Here is a 25,650-nt window from a genome sequence, read left to right on the forward strand (position 1 = left end):
CAAACTTTTTCCAAATGTCAGTCACTGTTCTGCCCTCTTAGAAGGTTAAATTTTGCCATATCGGCCACCCGCCATGAGCTCGGTTCACTGGCCTGACTGTTGTTGTGCCCTCTAACCACGTGTTGGTCAGACAGGAGAGGAGCGCCCCCTTCTGGCTGTGCGACATAAACAGCTCACCAAGATAGCAGTACTGTGCTGTTCACGATGTTGTCTGAAAAAGGTGGTATTCACGGTATTTACGGTAACAGAAACTGGCGGCAGTGTCATTAGTATTTTTCACTACAGTATCCTTAGTACCAACTTGTCTGGGAACAAAAAAATGCATTTCTCTTGGTCCTTGTTCACTTTGCTCCCACTTCCCTTTCATGCACTTGAGACTGAAGTTAGAATACAGTCTGTACTGTTGTTAGAAGTTATACCTTCAAGTTGTTCATTAGAATGCTATTAATATACAGGCAGTACAGATATTGTATGCAATTGCTTGAAGACAAACCAAATAAGGCATATTTTATCGTCTTGGAACTTGAATTTGGAGGTGCAGGGGCCCAAAGCAATTTTAGCAGGGGATCACAAATGGCCCACGGGATGCATATTGGAAATTGCCGCTGTATATTGTCAGTGGCATAGAGGAATACAATGAAATCACAGGTGTTCATTTGGTCCACAAGAGACTAAGCTTGAATAAATCTTTGCAAATCTATTCTCTTCTGTCATCCGGGGAGGTTGCAAGCCTTTCTCAATGCTAACAAAGCGTCCAAGAGCCTCGCCTGCTTTACTTAGAGCAAAACATGATTCTGCTGTGGTGACACGCACACAAGCACACACACACACACACACGCACACACACACACACACACACACACACACACATTGTGTCAACGGAGTCGGTAGCAGGTGTGTTTTTCCCTGCTCTCTGAGTGTTCTTCTCTCAATTAAAGCAGAGAAGAAGCCAGGGGAGATAAAACCCGGCCAAGGTAAACACACACAGCCGTCTGCTCTCTCTCTCTCTGCATCACTCCAATCCTTCTATCCATCTTTTTCTTTCTCTTCTCTCTCTCTCTCCTTTCTCCTGTCTACCTGGGCTTCTATCCAAATATTTTTATGCAAACACTCAAAGTACACACAGTGTGACTTACATACAGCAGCCTATCATGATTAACATGAATATGTAGTAACTTTTGTCCTTTCTGAGGGAATTCAAGCTGCACTAGGCAAGGTTTTTTAATGTAAAAACAATCCCCACTAATTGAGTCCCTGCAGATTCACCCTATTTGCCCAAATTAAATTCTGATGTTGGGTATGGACACTTCTCCACCCACAGGAACTGACAAATCTAAAGTTAAGAATTAAGTGTAAACTTTCTTGTAAACAGCAGTGAGTAGCGCATGGCCGGTTTTAGCCTGCTATATTAGGGTGGGCTGGTAAAAATAATAGGTGGGCATCTTGGGCGGTAGGTAGCCCAGAGGTTAGAGAAGCAGACTAGTAGTCCGAAGGTTGCCGGTTCGAATCCCTGGCCAGATGGCACAAAAATCTGGCAAAATAACAGCTGGCAACCGGAGGGTTGTCAGAGTCAAGATCAGATGCAAGCTCCTGCCATTGTGCCCTCAGGCCTCTCCAGTTTATGGCTGTGTGTTTGTGTATGGGGTGTTTGGATGGGTTAAATGCAGAAGATTAATTTCCCCATGGGGATTAATAAAGTAGTATTTTATTCTATTCTAATTTATAAAGAACAATTTGAAGCAGGGAAATTGGGAGGTAGTGAAGCAGCATTTCTAAGTTTGCTGCTACCCTATGATTTGAGTCAGTGGAGGGCAGACTGATTTACCCTATAATAAAAAAAATCCTTCATCCAGATTTTAACATAATCAACTCCATAACATTTCTTTTCATTGGATAAGCTTAGTTCTCAAATAAAATTAAAACTTAATCCAGTGAGACTTCTCACCATAGCCAATATTTACAAAAATAGGAGGTAGTCTTATTCAAACTCAAACTGAAAAGTGACAAAGAAAACTAATTAAATCAACTAACTCAAGCCTATACTCAAACTTCAATGTAACTATGTATATATGTAACTATATATATATATATATATATATATATATATATAATCCAATATATAATGCAACAGGGCAAAATCAGAACAACATTTTATAAAACTTTTTTGATCTTTTTTTTCCACTTTGTTAGGTACATCGAACAGCAACCTGAAAATCCATATGTACAGTAGGCCTATATCAGTCATATATCCATTTCTTTTTATCTATCTATCTATCTATCTATCTATCTATCTATCTATCTATCTATCTATCTATCTATCTATCTATCTATCCACATCCATCTATTTTATTCTATTAACTAATATTGTTATTCACATTATTTTTTGTTAATTTCATTACTTAACATTGTCTTTCATAATCGTAATTGTGCTTTGGCAACACAAATGTCAAATGTCATGCCAATAAAGCCTATTGAATTGAATTGAATTGAATTGAATTGAATTGAGAGAGAGAGAGAGAGAGAGAGAGAGAGAGAGAGAGAGCAGTGATGGTCGAGCGAGCTAGAGAGTGAATGAAGAGAGGGAGCGGTGGTAGCGAGAAAGCCGGTAAATCAGAGAAATAAAACGTTATTTTCTGATTGTTTCACAGCGGTTACGTTCTAAAGCACAAATAAACACGCCCACACCCCCGCACACCCCCGCACACCCCCGCACACCTCCGCACAGCTCCGCACAACCCTGCGGGCAGTGCCGCAATGCCTGATTTGGTGTGAATACGGGTCTGCTTCAGAGCTCTGTGTGTTTGTGCCTGAGCACGAGGAGAAGGGGGGGTGGGCAGTGGGCGACTTTGGAGGCGGGCTGTAGGCTGCCCACCCAATCAGAAGTTAGAAACGGTACTGGTATTTTCTGTGCTATATTTTTCCATTGGCTGAACAAAAAAAAAAATTCTTATCTTTTGATTGGGTGGGCAAGACGCACGATGCCCATAGCTACCTCCGGCCTTGGAGCAGCGTTCCGTCCAGAGAAAGCTGGACTCACCAACATTAGGTCTTTTGCCTCTGTGATCCCTTTGGTACAGTATCGAAGTATCACAGACAAACAACAACACATCACATGATTTCTGGGTATTGAGGTTCAAATTGTTCAAGCAAATTACTTCTCGCTGCCATTTGGACCCACCAACATGCAAAGCTGCCTTGCTTTAAATACACATTTAACCCCATTTAGGCATGTTGTAATACTAGGTCTGTTCTTAACTTTGAGAATCTGGTTTAAAGCTGCACTAGGCAACTTTACACTCTGGCGGCCCTGAGTGGCAGCAAGAGAAAACTGTTTGAAATTTGGAAAGTTTGAAGGACTTCATTACCCAGAAATCCTGTAATGTAACATCAGTAAATGTGTGTGCATGTATGTTCTATTTCACGCTTAAGTTTTGATTCGTCACCTCCTGTTTCTTGCCACTGCCCATACCCGACACCAGAATTTAATTTGGAAGAAATAGGGAGAATGTACTGCATCTAAATTAGGTGCCCAATACTAATCAATACTTGTCAATTCTTGAAAACTGTCCCCTTGCAAAACTTCATTCTACATTCAGTAAGCCTCTCTCTCTCTCTCTCTCTCTCTCTAGCTCTCTCTCTCCCCTGCAATCCCTCTCCATCTCTCTCCTTGCCTTTTTTCCTCTTTCATTATGTCTCTCTCTCTTTCTCTTTATGTCTCTGTTGTTCTCTCTCTCTATCTTTCTGTCTTTCTTTCACTCCATTTTCTGTTTTCTCTCTCTCTCTTTCCCTCTGTATTCCCATGCCTCTCCTCTGTTTGTCTCCTTCTGTCTACCTGACACATTCTTTACTCTCTCTCTTTCTCTCTCTCTCTCTCTCTCTCCCTCTCTCTCACACACACACACACACACACACACACACACACACACACACACGCCACACTGACTGTGTGTGTGTGTGTGTTGCCGCTGTCACAGGGACTGAGAGATTTCTATTTCATTCCAGAGCCTCCCTCTGTGATGGATGTGAAACCTAGACCTCCACCATACACACAGCTACACCTACACACACACACCTACACACACACACCCACACACACCCACACACACACACACACACACAACAGTAATAGGGAGATGGATGAAAAGTCTTTGCTCACTAGGGATCTTGATGTCAGCTCTTTGACTTTATGAGAAAAGAACAAACAGCAAGAAGAAAGTAAAGCAACTAAAAACTTGTGTGTGTGTTTGTGTGTGCGTGTGTTTGCTGTACATTAATGCGTGTGCGTGTGTGTGTGTGTGCTTAAATGTGTGCCTCTTCTGGCCTTTTTAAAGGAATATTATGATCACTGGCAACATCATGTTAACTTACTACTGGAGAAAAGGTGAATAAATCAGTTATTTACACATTACAAGTATATTATCATGTAGAAATATACAGTATATCCTTCCATATCAAGCTATATGAAAAAAAAAACATACATGAAGCTGTTGCCCTGTTCAAACCAAACATGTAGCTGTACATTATGCATGTGTGTTTGTGTGTGTTTGTGTGTGTGTGTGTGTGTGTGTGTGTGTGTGTGTGTGTGTGTGTGTGTGTGTGTGTGTGTATGCGTGTGTCTTGTAGGGGAGGCTGGCTAACAATAGAATCCAGTCAATTCTTTCTCAAGAGATGATGTTTGGCAAACTGAGAGCCATACAAAAAAAATCGCAAAACTCTTTCAAAGTGTGTGTGTGTATGTGTGTGTGTGTGGGGGGGACATGATCCAGGGGCGTCATCGCTGAGGTCCCATCGGGAGTTGGTCTATAGAAAGCTCATTACAGACAATTGGGGCTTAACTGGGAGGATTCTGTCAATATCTGGCAACCTTGGTCGACTCCTTTGTGTTTAACTGAGTGCCAACAAGACAATCGATACTTTGATTGGAGAATTATGGAGATAGATTTTCACTGTGTATTTTAGGCCTCCAGATTCAATTACTTAGAGTACGACAATGAGGAAAATTGAAAGGATTTGACATTGGAGGCAACCTGCATAACAATACTGAACATGTCAGAAAATCTATAGAGCTATTCTGTATTGACACCATAGCAAAATTAATGGAACTTAATGTGATCGTATTTTCCTTTGGACAGCCTGGTGGCTCAACTGTTTACCATGCATATCATTTACTATTTACCATGAATAATCTATGAATAATCTCCATGCTGCTGGTGGAGTTTGAATCCCAATTTAGGGTTTGCAGTCAGATGTCTCTCTCTATTCCCTTTCCTATCTCTCATCACTGTGTACAGGTTGCATTAGATACTTGTGAATGGTGTGTTTCACACATATATCGGTTTGCCTATATTTCAGGCCGATATTGGCATTTAATTAAAAATGGGATAGTGGCCCATCAATGTTATTCACCCCCGATAGGATGGAGGAGGTTTCACTATAGGTTTTAATGGAAAGCTTTAGTGTCCCATGGTGTAAATGCTGTTTCAGAGGCTTTTCCACCCTGGCAAAAATACATTTCTTGGAGAAACACTGAATAATTTCAGCAGCTTTAATCCAAAACCATTTGCATCGGCATCTGCCTTCAAAAGCCCATATCGGTGTGATTGTACCAGAGCATGCTGCTGATTAGCTGATTTTTGTGTCAGAGGCATTTTAATAAAGTTCTTCTTGGATATCTGGTTGTTTGTCAGTATTCTTTGGGGAGTGATTCATCAGAGCAAATCAAAAACAAGTAACCCACAACGGACCTTCTACACACACACACACCCACACACCCACACACAGAGCACCCCACTGCCCGTCACCAGCGCCCCCCCTAAATCAATAAGAGCAAGTGGGCAGCCATGAGCGAATGAAATCCAAAGACCCTGCGCTCCTCTCATCCCTGCATCCATCACGGTGAACGAGGAGCCGGCAGGGCGGAGCCAGAGCAGCCATCAATCATCCCCCCGATGCCCTCTCAAAGTGACGCCCTATTGGCTGCGGCCTCAGTCATCCTCTGAATATGCCTGGGGGCTCTGAAGTCCTGTGTAGGGTTCAACCCATGGAGGATTTTAAAGGCTGCTTACTACCCATATTCTTGGATTGAAACTGATGATATTTTGAGCTAATATTGAATCATTTTAAACTTTGACCATTTTCATGCCCCAAAAACACTCTCCCAAAATAATGGATTCAATGTTCCCCAGAATTGTATTCTTGTCAGGGTGCAAAAGCTTCTGAAACAGCATTCAGAACATCATGGGACACTAACTCTCCAAAAGCCAGACTAGTGAAATTGTTTTAGGTGTGTTAGCAGCTCCTTAAGGCAGGGTGAGGCAGGTTTATTGTAGGTTTTACAGACTGAAGCTGTGGAGTAAAATCCTCCCACACCACACTGGAATGATTTCTCTGGTCAGACATCTGATATAAAAATAATAATAAAACTATATTCAGTAGATGTGGTCAGCGAGGAACCTCCATCATATCAGAGGTGGACGACACTGACTGGCTGGTCTCTGATTTTTAATAAAAAGCCAATATTGGTCTTATATATTGACGTAAACCTTGTTAACCTGATATTGAATTAAACTTGTAAAAATTGACAAAACTTCACTTGTACCATCTTGTTTGGACAGACATCACTTCTTGAAGCAAACAGAGTTAGACAGAAGCTGCAGCACAGAGCAAACAAACACACTGTTCACATCGAAGGAAAGACAGAACAAGGCCAACAAAACAGCCCTTTCAATTAAGTATACAGATTAGGTTATGATGATATTTGCCCTCTGTGGCGATCAGTGTTGTGGGTAACATGTTACAGTAACACATTACTGTAATCACATTACATTTGTCTGTAACGCAGTAATTTAACGCGTTAAGGTTCCTAAATTCAGTAATCACATTAAAGTTACTAATCAAAAAAATTATGCTGTTACTTGCGTTACATAAATTCTTCAATTATCTGCAGGATCTGGAATCTGGAATCTGCAGGATTATCTGGGCAGATAGAAAAAAATCATCAAACGTGCCTTTTCATGCACGCTTGCGCAACAACCTCTGACCTCTCGTGTGACTTTGGCTAGAGACAGTTTGCGCGGGAGATAGGACAAAAATGGCAGAGCGGTCTACAACTTTTGAAGGGTGGAGATATGCACATTACTTTGAATTTGTTGCGCAAGAATGTGACAAGAATGTGACGGTAAAGTGCAAACTGTGCCCAGGCCAGAAACCAACGATCCACTGCTGTGAACACAACATCAAATCTCCCCAAGCACCTGCAAAGGCAACATGCTAAAAACAAAGCTAGTAGCGAAAGACCCCCGGACCCAGAGTGATGCCCAAGCTGTGTATGCCGACCCCAACCAAGCTGCCAAAGCTTGATTTTCAACAGGTAACAGATAGGTAGCAGAGATGAACAGGCTTGTAGCATTGTACATAGTAGAGGAAATGTTGCCCGTTTCTACAGTAGAATCGCTGTTGTTGCAGAGTAACGCAAAAGTAATGTAACGAGTGGTGTAACAAATTACTTTCTACAGGGAGTAAATAAGTAAAGTAATGCATTACTTTTTTTTTAAAAGTAACGAGTAATGTGTAATACATTACTTTTTTGAGTAACGACCAACACTGGTGGCGATGTGAGCTCTCTGCAGAGAACAACAAGAGGATGCTCTGTTGAGGAATGCAGGGTACAGGAGAAAGAACAGATAGCGGTTTCTTCTCACATGCTAAAATTAATCTGCTCCAAATAAAGAACAATGGCGTAGTTTTTGGTGTCTTGGAACACAGATACCAAAACGAGTCCAAATGAGGCTCTCAGCGTGAGTTCGAGCAGGAAGTCACTTTCTCTCTCTCACACTGGGTCTCTGGCTCATCATTCCTGTCATCCAATGGACACTCCTGGCTATCCGCTCTTGCTTGTTGGATGGTATTTAAACTACCTGATACGTCTCCTTGCAGTCATTTCAGTGTGTGTGCCACTTTTCCCCTCCAGCACCACCAGTGTTAAGGTCCCATCTATGGCTCCCCAGGGGGGGCTCTTCAAAAAATAATTAATTTATCGGGTTTTATCCCCTATAAATTATTTCCTGCGATGGGGTCAACGCCAAAGCTTGTGTCTTATATTGTAATAAACATCTGTGTTTTGTGGATCACCTTTTCTGTCTTCCCTGATTCAGCTGCTCAAACCTTTATTTATCCAGGGAAACTCAGCTGAGCCCCATGCTCTTTTCCTGCCTTATATTCCTACAGTTACACACATTCACAATGGGAGCTGCCCAGTGCAACCAGTCTCACAGTCATTTTCGCAATCACATTTCTTAATAGAAATTCGAACCTCTAGGCTACTTGAGAGAATAGGGACAAGGAGGAGGAGCAGAAAGAGAGAGTGGTGACTTGGCCAAGTGACAACTAGTCCACCAGCCTAGTGCAATGAACAGGGCTATCCATCAAAGTTTTATCGATTCCTTCATAACTGAACATATCTATGCAAAATGAATTGCCTTTGTAAAGCTGCAGATATATGGTAGAGCAGAAGGAAAAATACTGTATTCCCGAATAGACAGGGAGAGTGATTGATGATAAATATGTCTTAACACCTTTCATGGAAATAGCTATGAGACTGTCGAAGCACACAACATGTTTAGCTGTGTCGACACCTTATGCCGGTGTTGTGCATTTCATTTCATTTGGGACTGGCTGTATTGTTATGCATTTGTGTGGTTTGGTATAATGTCCATTACAGTGGGATAGCCTCTGCAGAAGGCTGAATATCTATCCTGAATCTGTAATGCAGTCTGTAATGTACTTCCTCCAATTCTATAAACTGGTAAAATGGGATGCAGAACTCCTGTCCAGAGTTTTTCTTTTCCCTTTTGATGGATGAAAAAAGAACAAAATTATATTTTTGCAAAGCTCCTTTCTGGGATGGAGGTGGCAGGATAGCCAAGTTGTGAAAGAGACCACCCTTAAAGAAAAGAAAAACCCTGATTTAACCCCTATGCTGAGAAAAACCCACCCTGTTGAAGTGTCCTGGAGCAAGACACTGAATCCCTACCAGCTGACCCTGACCTCTGACCTCTGACAGGGGCAAGAGGAAAGTTTCCCTACAGGTGTCAAGAGTTATCACTGGCATGACACAATGTTCAATTCAGCAGTTAGTGCAGCAAGTATGCAGTAAAGTGGCTGGTAGATGGGTTAGACCGATATATGGAGCCAATATTGGCCTTTTATTTAATTGTTTATCGGACAGTCAGTATCATCCACCTCTGATATGATGGTATGATGTTTGATATTGTTTTCATTACTATTATTATTATTATTATTATTATTATTATTATTAGTAGTAGTAGTAGTACTACTAGTAGTAGCCTATTCATTTTAATTTAATTTGTATGGGTTTCAATGGAGAGTTTTAGTGTCCCATGTTGTAAATGCTGTTTCAGAGGTTTTTCCACCCTGACAAGAATAAAAGGGAGAAACAATGAATCCTGAATATTTTAGATTTTTTTGGCCACGAAAGTAGTCAAATTTCATAATATTGAATATCGGCACAAAATATCAGCTATTGGCAATCCAAAAATATCGGTATCAGCCTTCAGAAAGCCATATCGGTCGGAGCCTATATGTGCCTGCAGGATCAGCACTGGTTAAGGGCATGAACCTTGTCTTCTCTCGCCTTCTTCCCCTCCTCCTCTCATTCTCCTAGACTGGTGATATGTCAAAGCCCGCCACACACACACACACACACACACACACACACACACACACATAAACACACACGCACACACTCATTCTTTTTCGTCTGAGTTGACACAGACGAGAGACCTTTCTTTTTTTTTCCCACCAGCTCAGTCAAACTATGCGTGGGAAAACGGGGGGGAAAAGAGCTTGTCGTTTTACATATCTATTTTTGCCAGCCAGGCAGGCAGGCAGGCAGTCTGGAATGTCAATGTGTGGCTGAGCTGCCTCTGACTGATGTGGGATCACAGTGACGGCTGTACACAGCAGTACAACGAACACACACACACACACACACAGACACACACACGCACAGACTCTGCTGGTGGCTGAGGCTGCAGGGTGCAACTATAGACAGCTTAGATAAGACCAGGTCACCCAGGTAGATGACTGCATGGAATACAGCCACACACACACACAGACAGGAAAACACAAACACACACACACACACACACACACACACACACACTCACAAATTCCATCCAGGAGAACATTAATTCAAAGTCGCGTTATCCTTGCGTTATACTCTTAACACAAAGGGTTCTATATAGAACCAGCAAAAGGTTCTTTACTGTTGTACCACAGCAGAACCCTTATTGGTGCAATAAAGTACCTTTTTTTGAAAGGCTCTCTGTAGGACTGCAGTGAAATGTTTCTACATATAATCTTTATTGTGCTGTAAAGAAACATTTAAGAATGTATAAAATGTTCCAAATCAGCAGCATTAAAATAACTTTTTAAGAACCACACTGGGTTTTTTATTCTGATTTATCAGTTTCTTTGTTTTAAACAAATCAGAGGGTTCTGTGTATCTTTTCTCTTACAACAACTGAAACACTACCCAGACTAAAGAATCCTTGAAGAACCCTTGTTTTTCTGGGTGTATATCCACATATCAACACACTGGGAGGATTTGTTTGCTCTTCTTTGATCATCTCCTTCAGTGATTATTATGGGCTCTGGTGATAAATTTCGAAGGCCAATGTTAGCTCATACTAACTACCCAGTTCTTCTTCTATGTATTCCAAACAAACTGGAAACGTAAAATGCATCACTTCCTGTGCACCAGAAGATTTTTCCCAGGAAAGACCTACCAGACACCGGGTGTTTAGAACAGCAAATGTTAACGCTTTCTTGAACTGGATATAGGTTGAATCAGTGTTATAGCAATCAGCGATACAGAGCAGCAAAACAGATATCTATTTTTATGAACACTTTAATGGATTATTACTTTAATCTACAAATGGGCATGCACAACTTTTTAAGCATGTATGGATACTCAGATAAGGGCCAAGCTTAAAGACCCTGTAGACAACTTTTTTACTTTAACTTATCATTATGAAGTAAATGTTGATTGCACAGTGTAATGGCTATGGAATAATGACACCATCGGCGTTTAGATTGGTTCCCTATAGGCCTCGCTTTCACTATGCAATTCTGTCTGCCACCGGGTACGATCTCCCAGGAGAATGAAGGCTCGATTTACAACGTTTTTCTGGGTGTATATCCACATATCAACACACTACACTCACACTGCAGTCACTAAAAGAAGGGACCCGAGTGGCACCGTCTCCCGCCAAACACTGGAGCCGCTGATACAGATAATTCTGGCATTTCACACTGCAGAGGAGGTCTCTCTCTCCTCTCTCTCTCTCTCTCTCTCTCTCTTTAAATTCAAATCTGCTTTACTGGGATAACAAAAGAGAAACCTGTGTTGCCAAAGCAATATAGTATTGATTGAGGTAATAGTATGCTGCCTTTAAGTGCTGTTGGAAATACACAACAACCCAAACAAAGTCTACAAAACACGACTGGGAAAGATTTCTATGACAAGCCAGTTACTGAGATGTGAAATTTAATGGACAGAGAGCATGGAAGACATATCAACAATTGACAGTAGATGGGATGTAGTTGATTATAATATACTACTGTTTGGCATTCCTTGTAAATAAAAATACTTTTTGTTAGAAGATCCATTTTGTAAATAATTAAAAAAAAAAAAAAAAAAGCTCCTCAATGGGCAACCATGGATGTCCAATCTCAGAAAATTATACACATTAACAGATGAGGAGGAGTAATTAAATACAAAATTTTAAATATTTGTGTTACCAGCAATAACATGATAAATAACAATTCTATTCAACTCTTCCATTTAGTTAATTATGATGTCCTCCCTGTGTACAGATATGCAGGATGAAGCGCACACACACACACACACACAAAAACACACACTGCCTCTCTCCTGTTTTCACAGTCTGCTGCTCTCTAGTCTGAAAAAGAGGCTGTCAGGAAGAGAGAGGGGGTGATAAAGAGAGGTAGCGGAAATGAAGAAAAGAGAGAGAAAGATATCAAGAGGGAGGGGACGAGAAAGATGAACAGCAAGGGAGTCACAAGACGGAGAGATGGAGAGGAAAAGATGTAAAGGGAGGGAGAGGAATGCAGAGCTGGAGACTATTTGTATGGGTGTGTGCTGTGCGTTTATGCAGCAGAGTGTGAGAGAGAGTGTGTGTGTGTTCTTGTACTTAAAGTTCTCACAAGGGTAGAGAGAGAGAGAAGGGTAGAGACACTTGTACAAGGGGTTAGTTTCAGTTTAGTATTTAGGGTTAAGGTAAGAATTACAGCAAGATTTGGTGTAGGTGGTTGTGGTAAGAAGGGTATCTGCTGCAAAAAGCCAAATTTAAGACTTTTCCAGACCGTTTCAGTGACATCTGGAATTTAATTTAAGAGAAAAACAAAACAACAAAAACAAAACAGAAGCAAAGCTGGCAAACCCATCCTAATTGAACCCAATTGAACATAATGAAACTTCTGAAAATGGACAGTATAAGAAAAAGGGAAACAGAAAATTGATTAAGGGACATTAAGTCCAATTGTTTTTGGTAAAGCAAGTAAGATGGAAAACATACATGTTTTGAATGTTGTATTGATGATGGTATCAGCTCGGGTCCAGTTCATTATAATATCACCATAGCACTGGGAGGATTTGTTTGCTTTTCTTTGATCATCTCCTTCAGTGATTATTATGGGCTCTGGTGATAAATTTCGAAGGCCAATGTTAGCTCATACTAACTACCCAGTTCTTCTTCTATGTATTCCAAACAAACTGGAAATGTAAAATGCATCACTTCCTGTGCACCAGAAGATTTTTCCCAGGAAAGACCTACCAGACACCGGGTGTTTAGAACAGCAAATGTTAACGCTTTCTTGAACTGGATATAGGTTGAATCAGTGTTATAGCAATCAGCGATACAGAGCAGCAAAACAGATATCTATTTTTATGAACACTTTAATGGATTATTACTTTAATCTACAAATGAACATGCAAAACTTTTTAAGCATGTATGGATACTCAGATAAGGGCCAAGCTTAAAGACCCTATAGACAACCTTTTTGCTTTAACTTATCATTATGAAGTAAATGTTGATTGCACAGTGTAATGGCTATGGAATAATGACACCATTGGCATTTAGATTGGTTCCCTATAAGCCTCACTTTCACTATGCATTTCTGTCTGCCACTGGGTAGGCCTACGATCTCCCGGGAGAATGAAGGCTCGATTTACGGCACAAAGGAAGTGCCTCATCCATTGCACAACCAAAAGAGGAATTAGGATAGGTTTTCCCGGTAGCTATCAGTAGCGGTAGCGTTAGCCATGTTGCTAACGAACCAGGAGCTACAAGGAAGCCAGGACCAGTCAGAAACAAACATCTATGTTTGTTTCTAGCTACGCTAGCTAACGCTAACGCTAGCAGCCAGAAACAAACAAATGATCCATTGTCCGTTTTGATAATTGGCCTTTCTAAAATGAGCAGTGGTGAAAGTTACTATACTGTGTTATGACCAAGGAGTTGATAAGCAGACAGATGGTTTGTTCTATTGCATGGAGCTAGGCTCTAACAGAAAGCGATCCGGTTGTCTTTGCAACAGCGACGCAAACAACTATACCACTTGGAGAGGGGGACACTTCAACGTTAGTTTAGGGGTAGGACTTGGATTTAGGGAATGAATGTAATCAATGGAAGGTCCTCACATGTATAGCAATACAAACGTGTGTTCTTGTTGTCTGGTTCAGTGTGTTACTGTCTCCCCTGTCTGTCTGTCTGTCTGTCTGTCTGTCTGGTAACAGTAGCAGACATCTTCCCCTAGCAAAGCCATCTGACTCCAGTCTGTAGCGCTTAAACAAGCCTGACTGGAAATGAGTGGAGACACTACGGAACGACCTGCCTGCTCGATCAATTAGGATAGAGAGAGCGGCAAAGAAAGAGAGACAGAGATAGAGACAGAGGAGGAAGAAGGAGAGAGAGAAGACAAAAAACAAAAAAACACAGACGCTGGGGATCGGGGCGAGGCTCTGAATTTGTACAAAATGTTAAGTGCATTTTAGAGCGCTCGCCAGACAAAACATTCATTTCCGATGAAACCCTACCCTCCTATTAGGCACCATCTCACAGCCCCCCCACCCCCCACCCCCCACCCCCCGATGGAGAATCCAGGAGTTAGATTTGAGTATCTGAGGAAAGATGTTTCTTTTTCATCTTCCTCTCTTCCTTGTAAAAGAGATATAAGCGAGGATAAATCGTGGGGTTTCCGGGGTCGATGCGTAGCCCAGTGACCCTCCATCTGTCTCTCCTCTAGCTCTGGCTCCATTTCATCAGAGAGAGAGAGAGAGAGAGAAACGAGAGAGTGAATGAGAAAAAGAGAGACACGTGCACACACATACAACACACACATACACACACATGAGTAATAACTAAAACGTCTGGTTCGCCCTTCCTTGCTTTTGAATGATTTGCATAAATACACATTTTCAATTTTGGAACTGTTTTACATTATTATAAATATTTATGATAATGTAATACTGTATAGTACAAGTTTTCAAAGCAATAATCATCTCAATATGGTTTCAATTTACAAACGTGGGTTTTGAAAACTGGCATTTAGTATATTGCTTTGGTGATATTGTTTCTGATAAAATAAAAAAAAACGTCATGGAATAAAGTCGTCAAATTAGAGGGGAAATGGAAGATTTACATGTTGCTTGTTTGGACATGGAGGCCGAAAAGTGGTTGTTCAAAGTGGTTGGGTGTGAAGACAGGATAAAGCATGGGTGTCAACTCTGTATGACAAGGCGTGAGCACTCGCCATATGTTTCACACAGGACGCGTAGCGGCCAAGTACCACAATTTTGCGCGAGAGTCTCAGTTGGGTTGTTCACACAGGAAGCGCATTTCTCCGCACCGGCCAGCAGCTCTCCTGGTCTACAGGAGGAGAAAACCCCGTGGAAACAGGCTGTAGGCTGCTGACATTGTGTTCCAACAGCCACCAAAGCTTCATCTGTTCACTGCTGTCCGTGTAGAAACACTGCTGACAGCTCACTGTACTTTTCCACATCAGGGATGAACTTTATATTTTCCATCTTCTTAATTTCCCCCTTTCTTCACAAACTCCCTCATATCAAAGCTGTCACATTTATTTGTTTTCATAGCAAGAGTCGTGACTTGTGATCAGGCAATAATTAGGAAAGCCTGGGGGACCTAGATATCTCTCTTTCCCCCTCTCTCTCTCCCTCTCTCTCTCTCTTTCTTTCTCTCTCCCTCCCTCTCTCTCTATCTCTTTAAATAATGACATATAGGCCTAAATAAATTAAGTAGCCTAGAAATAAACAAACCTAAACATGTATCCTTGTTTACTTTTGTGGTAATTCAATAACAGACACAATTTTCAAAAGGCAAGTGATAATTCAAAACCAGATAGTTCATCATCCTACAATGTATTGTAGGATGTATTTAAAACTCAGTGCAGATGGATTCATCAACAACAGTGAAGACCCTGGTAAATTGATCATTTAATATATTTGTGCTTCTGTGGTGATATAATAGAGATATGACCATCTATAATGTTTTCTATGGTGTTTTCCTGTGAAATGCGCGCTGCGGGTTATGCCCTTTGTCCCCAGGAATGTAGTTTATTTCTATAAGTGGGTTTTGGAAGTTTTGTAGGCAAATGATATTAGATGCAGGGACTGCTTTGCTGCAGTTTAGGGTGAATGGAAGGGGTAGGAGGTGGCGGGGGATGGAGGATGGAGGCGGCTTTGTCCTGGAGCGTCATGATCAATCTTCCACCACCGGCACCTTGTTACACTAAGCATCCAATGGGGTGGTTGTGGAGTGGGGGACCTTAGCACCCCCCCACCCTCAGGCTTACTATTTGACCATTTGACGCTGTGAATATGTATGGGCAACAATTTGAATCTTTGGCATGACGGGAGAGGCGACCTTCGCGAGCCACTACAGTATGCTAATGCGACGTCATCGGCCGTTAAGGGGGGTGATCCATGGGATGCGGCGGAGACGGATGGCGGCCACCTTTACGGTATGGACACCTGCCGGGACGCAGCGGCGTGTCAGAAGGTCGGCCTCTTTGCCGGAGGAGATTGATTGGCGGGGAGGACGGTGAAGGATAATGGAGTGTGCAGGAGGGAAGGAGATGTCAGGCACTCGGGCGCGTTATGAGGTCGTGATGTCCAAGAGTGACAATTGATGATATGTTGCTCTGTATGTGATTAGAGGGGATTAGTGGAAAATATAGTGGTAGGCGTTTAAGTGGCCGGTGCCTGAGCAAAATCACTACATACAGTAGGAAAATGTTGACCTGTAACAGCTGTAATAACAGTGAGATGTGCTTAAGTGAAAAAGTGCAAAACCTTCTCCAGTTACCCCATCATCAGGGCTTTGTTTTAGTTTTTCCATTAGCAACTCAAACATTTTTTCATTTTGACACCTGTCACTTCATTGATTTCATTGGTCAGATAAAGAATGAAAAGGAAACTTTGCATTGACAAATCTGTGTTTTGGGAAGTGTTTTCTTCCATTTATGAGTGTCAGGTCTCCTTGTATTCTTCATTTGATTTTTGGGACTTGCTTACCGGTTTGTGCATGTCCAGCCAGTACAATAGCTTCAAATTCAGTCTCTTCTATTTTGACAAGAGCTATCATAAACCCATATGTACTGTAGACTGGGACACATTTGCATCTGAGTGTGTATGTGTGTGTGTGTGTGTGCAGTGCGGTGTGTGTGTGTGTGTGTGTGTGTGTCTTCCCTTGGTTTTCTATCTGACCACAGAGAGTGTGACAAATGGATGTGTCAGAGCTTGATGGAGCACTGCGATTGCTCTGCTAGGCACAAAGCTATTACAACACTATATAGACAGCCCCAAAGAAAAATCCTGTTTCAATCAACCACACATAATCTCAGAGACAGAGAAAGATGTACAAGTTCAAACTGTTGATAGAAAGCGCCAGGCTCAAGTCCTAAAGGAAGACCGGGCCCTAAAACAGAATTTAAATCCGTTGCTATCTTGGAAATACAGATTTGTGTACACGCACAGGTTTCTGCCGATCTAGAGGAAAGAGATCCAAAAATGTTAGCCAGGACATTGTCAAGCAATACTTTCTAGACCATGAATAGGAGACTGACTTCTAAGCGATATGGGTACATTTTTTGGTTCAGAAATCATTGCGCTAAAGTGAGATACAGTTTGATTTTGCTTTAGATGCTCAAACATATCAGCTGCAATATCGATGGCTGGACCGATATGGGTTTTTGAAGGTCGATAACGATATTATTGGATTGAAGTTGCCAGTATTTTGAGCCAATATTCAATATCTTTTAAGCAGTATAGTATATATAAGCAGTGTATAAGGGGATTATGGTGCAGAGCCCTAAAAGCCCTGCATACGGTAAATCCAGTGTGCGCTCATACACCAGGCAGTACGGTAGAACTGGAGGCTGGTGCACTTTACATCCACATACCAGGGAGTAGCTCTGTCATTTTCACCAAGTCAACACAAGAATTAAATATTTTGTTCAGCAATTCTGTTAGTTACATCAGCACTGCGCTACCACAGCACTTTGGTGACAAAGTGACAAATGGAGTTTTCAAAGTCAACATAGTTTCACTCACTCCAATCATGCATACCCCCCTGAGCACCTACAAAGCACAAGCACACTTGTTCAGAAAAATATCAGATTTTTAATAAAAGGCCAATATTGTCAAACTAACATATTTGACTAACGCTAGTCGAAACCCAACAACATGTATGGCCACATGTATAACCACACTTCACAACTATATTACTGTTATATTCTGCATGATATAGTAATACTGCAGTGAATACGTTGTAAGATTGATAGTGAGGTCCAGGTTTGCTGTATACATGCGTCAGTGTCACCGCAGTGTGTTTTTCTGATGTAAGTCAAGTGAAACAGACAGCAGTAAACAGCCAACCAGACATAAAGCACCATGACCTTGGGCTGGTTTCCTCTAACTGGACCTCCTCTTTGTGTGTGTGTGTCTCTGTGTGTGTGAGTGTGAGAGAGAGAGGGAGAGAGAGAGGGAGAGAGAGAGAGAGAGAGAGAGAGAGAGAGAGAAATGTATATGTGCAAATACACCTGTGTGTGTATTTCTGTGCCTGCATGTATGTATTTTTGGTTGTTTTTGTGTGTGTGTGTGTGTGTGTGTGTGTGTGTGTGTGTGTGTGTCAGCAGGCCGCCCCCCCCTATTACAGTGTCCTTACCCAGTGGAACAGCAGCTCCCCCGAGGAGAGCCTGACCCTTCCTACCTGACTGACTCTCTTAACAAAAAGGAAAACTGCTTCTTTAGGCTTAGAATAAAGAAGCCAGTGTGGTTCTTAAAAACTTCTTCTAATTCTGCTGATTTCATACCTTCTTCAATGTTCAATGCATAACTGAATATCTGACTGTCTAACAGCTTGACTGTCTGTCTGACTACCTAAATAACTGTATAATTGACTGCCTGACTGTCTCACTTGGTGTCTGATTGTATAAGTGCCTGTCTAACTACTTGACTGAGAGTAACTGCCTCTCTGACTGACTGACTGTTTGTGTAACTGCCTAACTGCCTGATTGACTGTCTAACTTCCCGACTTACTGTACAACTGCCAGTCTAACTCCCTGAATGACTCTATATACAACACCTGCCTGTCTCACTGCTTGACTGCCTGTCTACCTGCCTGAATGACTGTATAACTGCATGTCTAACTGTCTCACCGCCTGCCAGACTACCTGTGACAAATTAATGGTTTCCTAACCTGAACCTTCCTCTCTGTCCTTCTCTTTCTCAATCTCTCTTTCTCCTTCTCTCTCTCTCTCTCTCTCTCTCTCTCTCTAGCTATGCATTTAGAGTAGGAGGCTTCTGCCAGCATTTGTCGGCTGGTCTTAAACCAAAACACACACACACACACACACACACACACACACACACACACACACACACACAGGCCACGCACAGGCCTATTTTTTCCCTCCCAGTGTACTAACGTCAATGTGCAGCGAAGGTAAGATGAAGGCGGAGGGGGAGGAGGAAGGGAGAGGAGGCTGGAAAGGGGAAATCAGGAGAGACAGAGGGAGGAGAGTAGAGGGCAGGAGGAATAGAGGGAGGAGAAAGGTAGGGGAGACAGAGAGAGACAGATGAAAGAAGAGGAAAGGGGGGTTTCTATCAAAAACAACGCTGGTTTATACATTGAAATCACATTAAGATAATGATTTGTTTGATTTGAAAACCTGTACTATGCAATTATAACTAATTATCAATATATACAATAATGTGTAACAGTTCCAAAATTGAGAACATGCAGTTCTGCAAAGTATTTAAAAGCTAGTAACAGCATATGGCATATGTAATAACCACTGTGTGTGTGTGTGTGTGTGTGTGTGTGTGTGTGCACTCTCCCTCAGGTTGCGGCATTTATCAACACATTGGGTGACAAGATCTGCTGTTTTCCCTCACCTCGAAGTATTCTTAATTTAAATTGTAAATTTTCATAAATCAAACCTTTTGAACCTGTTTGAGTTTGAATTCCGCTCGAAACTTTCGTAGCTTTTCGCATTTCAACAGAAACGCGAAGGCGTCTGCCTCGACCCCACCTGTCGTACAGTGACCACATGTTCTGTTCTCTCTTCGGCTCGCCGCTGATAACCTCCCTGCTCTGCCCTCCCTCTATTTTCTCCTCTTCCTTCCATTAGCATCCATCCGGTACCTCCCTTCCTCTCCCTCTCTCTCTCTCTCTCTCTCTAACTCAGCATTGCTGTATTCATCACACGGCGAGGGTTAGCCCAAAAAGCTGTCAGGATCTGTCCTGCTGTCAGCGAGATGCCGAGTGGGAGCGCGTTAGATATCGGCCTCAGTGCGTCCCTGACAAGAAACAAGCCAATTAAGGATTCCCCCGGCACTGCTTAAGCCCGGTTATGGCAGAGGTCCCCGGGATGGACGCCGGTGTGCTAAATCATCACACCTTTTTTTTTTTTTTTTTTTATATATGAGAGCCTCCGCGGGGAGAAATGGAGTGGTTCTGGTTTATTCCTTTATTTTTTTTTTCCCGGTTGCGCCACCGGCCGTCACTCTCACTGATTCAGTAACGCGCCTCAGAGAAGTTTATTTGAGGGATGAAGGACACTAACATGCACATTTTCCTCGCTCTCCTCCTCTCTCTTACTCAATCCCTCTCCCTCTCTCACTGCTAATAGCATTAGGGATGCAGGAAGTGCTTAGAGATAAGCCTAAGGTAGTGTAATCGCAATCAATTATTGTGGCTAAATATTGTAATAAAAAGATTAAGGATTAGTATTAGGGGAAAGCAAAGAGGCTTGAGCGAGCGCATGTGTGTGTGTGTGTGTGTGTAAGCGCTTGCATGTGTCATCTAGCTTATTCATTTATTCACTCTCTCACAAGTTACATCGGTGTCTCAGCTGTATTTCTGATCGGTTTGGTGCTGCCCTAGTGGATTGGGGTATCGGTCTCTTTCGGGGGCATGGTGGAGATTTCTTGGTGGTTCCGGACTCTTGAACGGTAGTGTAGCCTACTTGTACCTGTATCTCCATTTTTATTGCTTTCTTGTGTTTTGGCACACACTTTTATTTAAAGTTCCATCTGTTTTTAATTGTATCTCTGTTTGTTTGTGTGTTTTTAGTTGTACCTGTTTACCTCATATATTACCTTTTATTCCTATTTTCTATTATATATATATTTTTTTTAATTTATTTTTATTTTTCTATCATTCATTGTGGTAGTTTCACATCACTGCTTTTGGGTTTTATTGTATGTAAAGCACTTTGTAAACATTGTTTCTAGAAAAGTGCTATACAAATAAAGTTATTATTATTATCCTATCATTGCCCCTAAACGGTGAACATCCTCAAAGCTTCCTATCTTCCCCCCTCTCTCTCTCTCTCTCTCTCTCTCTCTCCCTCTTCCACCCAAAAGCCTGAATCTGACGGCAATCCTCTAAAACGTTTCCCAAAACTGACAGGCCGATTTGTTCGGGGGGACTTTATCCCGATTAGTGGCCGCCTGGGCTTACTGTTGTTGTACTGGGAGCACGATAAAGCAAGCTGGGTATTATCATGGTGCAGCATCGCACAATGGCACAGTGGGAGGCTGCATGATGGAAGGGAATGCTCCTGAAATCACAAGGGATTTGGAATCTCCCCCCATATAGGAGCCAGGAACAAGGAAAGATGCACTCTAGGGTGCCGCCGATTTTGAAGGCTAGTTTTTGAAGGCTGATACCGATAGATTCGGGTTGAAACCACCAATAGCTGATATTCAGTTTCTTTGAATCTTAGCATACCAAACCAAAAAAACAGTGTTCCCCCCAGAATTGTATTATTGCCAGGGTGGAAAAGCCTGGAGTAAGAATCATAGTCATAATCATATTCTCACTCCCCCCTCCCGAAACACAGACACACACACACACCTTCAGACAAATGCGTCGGTAACTCCATGGCACAGTTTGCTCTGCACTGAATAGGTGTGAGTTATTGAGGTTTCACAGGCTAATATTTGACTGAGCAGTCTTCAGGCAGCAGTAAACCAATGTGCCGGCGTTGTGGTCCCCGCTTACATAACGTGGTGTTTATACGCCCCCGGCACATCCGACTTATTGGCTGTCTGGGATCTCTGACAATAGATGTAAATAGGATTATTGCCTCCCTTTATGATGGACAACTATCATTCTTTGTAGTCCCACCTGCCTATGCTCAATTGCCATTATAGTGGCAATGAGTGAAAACAAAAGGCAACATTAGGCATTCTTAATCCCTTAAAGCCGTTTTATGTAATTTAATAAATAAACGGCTTCTCTCTGGCGCTCTCTTCCCCCCACCCACCCCTGGGAAATGACTCATGCATATTTCAGCAGTGTGTCTGCCCATTCTGAGAGGAGCTTATTGTGGCTGCATGCAGACGCCAAATCAACCTTCTTTTCCTTCTCCCCTTTCTCTCTCTCCTTCCCTCCCTCCTCTGCGCTGTTCTTCATCACCATACAGCATTTCAGAACATGTGGAGACAGACGGAGAGTGGAGACACACAGCTTTGCCTCATGAAAACAACCTCTCCAACAACTTTGCTACTGAAGCATCGACGTGCCGCCGGCAGCGGCATAATCACCTGCTATGCGAGCATTCGCACATGCAGAATTATTATTTTCTGCCGGGAAAAAGTTTGCAGTGTCAAAGTCCTTGAAAGACATGGCACAGATCAATAGCTATTCAATATGCACAAACCTCATAAGCAAAACCTTTGAGGGTGAGTGTATTTTCCAACTCTGTTCCCATATTCCCAGGTTCAGTAAAGTCATTAGCAAACATAACAGCAGTCCTCCTTGCATGCTTTCCCCTTGCGGGCCAATACAAACAGGTCTATTTACTTTCCAAGCAGAACGGGTATCAAATAATCAAAGGGGGCTCACACTGTTGCTGACGGTCAAGCAAGGCAGTATCTGTGTCTGTTTGTGTTACATGTGTAAATATCTGTTTACAGCTTTTTCCGTGTGTTGGAGATTCCTGGTATGTGGACCTTCATTAGGGAAGCGCCTTGTAGTGAAGGGAGAGCCCATGCACAATTAATTAATTGATAGAGGCTGTCTGAGTCTGAGCTTTCCCCCTAATTTTCACTTTAATTAAACCTATTCCCAGGTAACAGTGATAATCACACCAAGCACGCCCACGGCAAGGAAGAAACGACATTTACTCGGGCCTTATTTTGTTCGTGCCACGCATACTCATGCAGCCGCGTGCAAATGAACTCTTGCACCCACCGAACTGACAGCTAAAGCGAATGTATACCTTGCATCTCAATCGAAGTGTCCCCTCGCGCAGCTCGGCAGCATCCAAAGCACCAAGGAAACCCACAGCATTGTAAACTTTGATGTTTTCATCCTCCCTCTAAAGAATATTACACGGTGCTACATACTTGGCTATGGTGGTTTACACCTCCCAAAAAATAATCGCACCACTTGGAACTACTGCTACAGTTCATGTTTTCAGTGTGCTCTATAATCTGGGTTGGGTATTTCATGGAACTAAAATTGGATTCAGAGGACTTTTTTGGATGGGGAGAACATTGGCTTATGGCTTCATATTCTCATGATTTTGGCACTGAAGACTGCACTCCATCTTGTTCATGTTGCATTTTACATTTCAGTTATTATCCAGAGGGATTTACAATGAGTGAGCTGGTAGGGGTCCAGCGTCTTGCTCAAGGACACTTTGGCAGGACACATGGCAGTCGAATGCAGAATCCCACAATGACCTGGTCACTGTGGTGGAAAGGTTGGCAGACCACGGTATGTGGGGGTTAATCCAATTCTTTTACAAGACCGCTCACCTTCTCTTCTTACAAGAATTATTTACTGGCTTTCGATATAAATCCCTCAATTTCCACTTCACCTTCAATGTCATATGATATGGCCCGTTATTTACCTGGAAAACTCATCATCATGTTGGAACGGTTACTGCATATGAAATATATAGTAAGATGAGCCGTGGACAAGGCTGACTGACAGCTGTTCATATTCATAACCAGAACCACACTGTCCAGTCTGGCTCTGATAGGCAGCTACATGGCGTGCTGCTGTATCGGCCTGATACCAGGCTGTGTCTAATACGGTGGGGATTGACTTCCTCTCGCTGGCTCCCAGGTAGCAGCGGGGATTTAGACTGTTTTACCTCCCCAGATCTTCACACCTTCCCTCAGGCCCTCTCACCTCGATGCCTTAAATATTAATGGTAAATCGGAGGATAGTGGACGAGTGAGGGGGAGAGAGGGTTGACAGCTTAATCATGGAGGCAGCAGCCTCTTTCTCTCTCCTCTCTCTCACCGCTGTGGGCGGCTGTCACCACGACCTACATGATGTAATCACCTCCATAACCCTGATATGGGCCACCGAGGGCCTTGCAGGGAGAGAGATAGAGGCTCAGGGAGAGAGAGACAGACAGAGAGAGAGAGAGAGAGGGCCCACCTTTGGGACCCTCCAGCAGAGGATCATTTAAAGTCAAGCCTGGCTTTAAAACCCACTGAGAAAGAGAGTGAAGTCGTAAGGGTCATGGAAGATGGGGGAGGCTCTGCATGAGAGAAAATAGATAATAAGGACGTGTTCACGCTATTCAACTTTGTAGAAAAAGTGCTGCCTCTATTTTCTGCTATTGAAAGTAGCAAGTTGCACAACTTTGTTTCCATAACAAGTACATAGCTACCACTATCAGCAAACAGTAGTTATATATAATTCTCAAAGACTTAGAAAGTACCACACCACAGAGTAACAACTACTATCAACTGTACTACCACTACTTTCTCCATCTTCATTCTGCTTGTCACCTATCTACGTACTGTAAAATCCCACCGCTTCTTTCTTGCAACTGCCAGAAAAAGTGGTTTACATCGTCAGTCAAGTCTAAAAAAATGAACTCTGCCAAACTTTTCCAAACCTTTTCAGTCATTCAGTTGCCATTTCACCCCAAAATGAAAATTCAAATCATCTACTCCATTGAAGTTCGTAGGACCACCAAACACACAGCGAGTTAGCCCCTCTAGTTACATCTCAGCCTTCTCCCAAACTATTGAAGTTAACGGGGCTGTCTTTTTACAGCTCCAAAAAAGCTCCAAAAAGCATAAAATGTCCATCAAATTTCTCCAAACAGCTCCGACACCATAATCCAAGTGCTTTATTGCCAAACGTGGGTCCAAAAGTCCAATATTTACCTCATTATCTCCTATATTTTCCACACTGACAATGCTCTGGTTGCACTGCACCATACAGCTTTCTGGCTACTTTAGGCTGACCACAGCATTGTCAGTAAGGAAAATATAGGAGATAATGAGGAAAATATTGCACTTTTGGAACCACAGGGCAGTCGTTTGGCTACAAAACACTTGGATTATGCTGCACAAGCTGTTGGGAGAAATTTGATGGACATTTCATGCTTGTTTTGGAGCTGTAAAAAGATGGCCCCGTTGGGCCCCCGAAGGCTGTGATGAAACTACAAGGGCTGACATACTGTGTGTTTGGCGGTCCTATAAAGTTCAGTGGAGTTTCCACTGATATGGGGGTGAGTATATAATGACTGAATTAAATTTTTCACACAGGATCACCGCTGCATTACAATTATTTTTTGCCAACGTTCTGGTCATAAGACCTTCATAAGGCCGAATACAATGTTACTTTTTTGCAGACTTGGAGGCTCTGCATGGGACACAGTGAAGGCAGCTAGAGGTGGAAGTCAGAGATCATCCAATTCTGCCTGAATTGCGTATAACAAGCAGACATTTTCAATCAGAGCTTCAAGTTTTCTGACAGCCCAGAGGAGGAGAGATTGTGATACAAGATGAAGATTTTGATCTAAGGACGTCTAGGTTTGTTGTCAGCACATCTATATTTTATGATGCTGATACCTTCCGTCTGGCACTCGCTGCTTTTTCCGATGTTCTGTTTTTCAGCTGGACAAGACACTGCTGTGGGACTGGCGGCACTTACTGCCAGAACAAAATGGAATTACTCCTTATAAGTATAGCTGACTGACCGAAAATACAGACTAAGGTACATTCACTCCTTGTTTCTCTGGTGCCTGAGAGGCAGCCGA

General features: G+C 42.5%; 1 protein-coding gene across 1 annotated transcript in view; it reads right to left on the reverse strand.

The window, feature by feature from the left end:
* Nucleotides 1-25,650, reverse strand: part of LOC139651520 (ephrin type-A receptor 6-like) — a 179,584-nt gene that overhangs the window by 148,834 nt on the left and 5,100 nt on the right. The window lies entirely within an intron of this gene.

The sequence above is a fragment of the Centroberyx affinis genome, unplaced genomic scaffold, assembly GCF_046629955.1.
Source record: "Centroberyx affinis isolate AG114_WGS23_722 - 3 ecotype Tasmania unplaced genomic scaffold, CSIRO-AGI_Caff_v1 ptg001678l_1, whole genome shotgun sequence".
NCBI lineage: Eukaryota > Metazoa > Chordata > Actinopteri > Beryciformes > Berycidae > Centroberyx > Centroberyx affinis.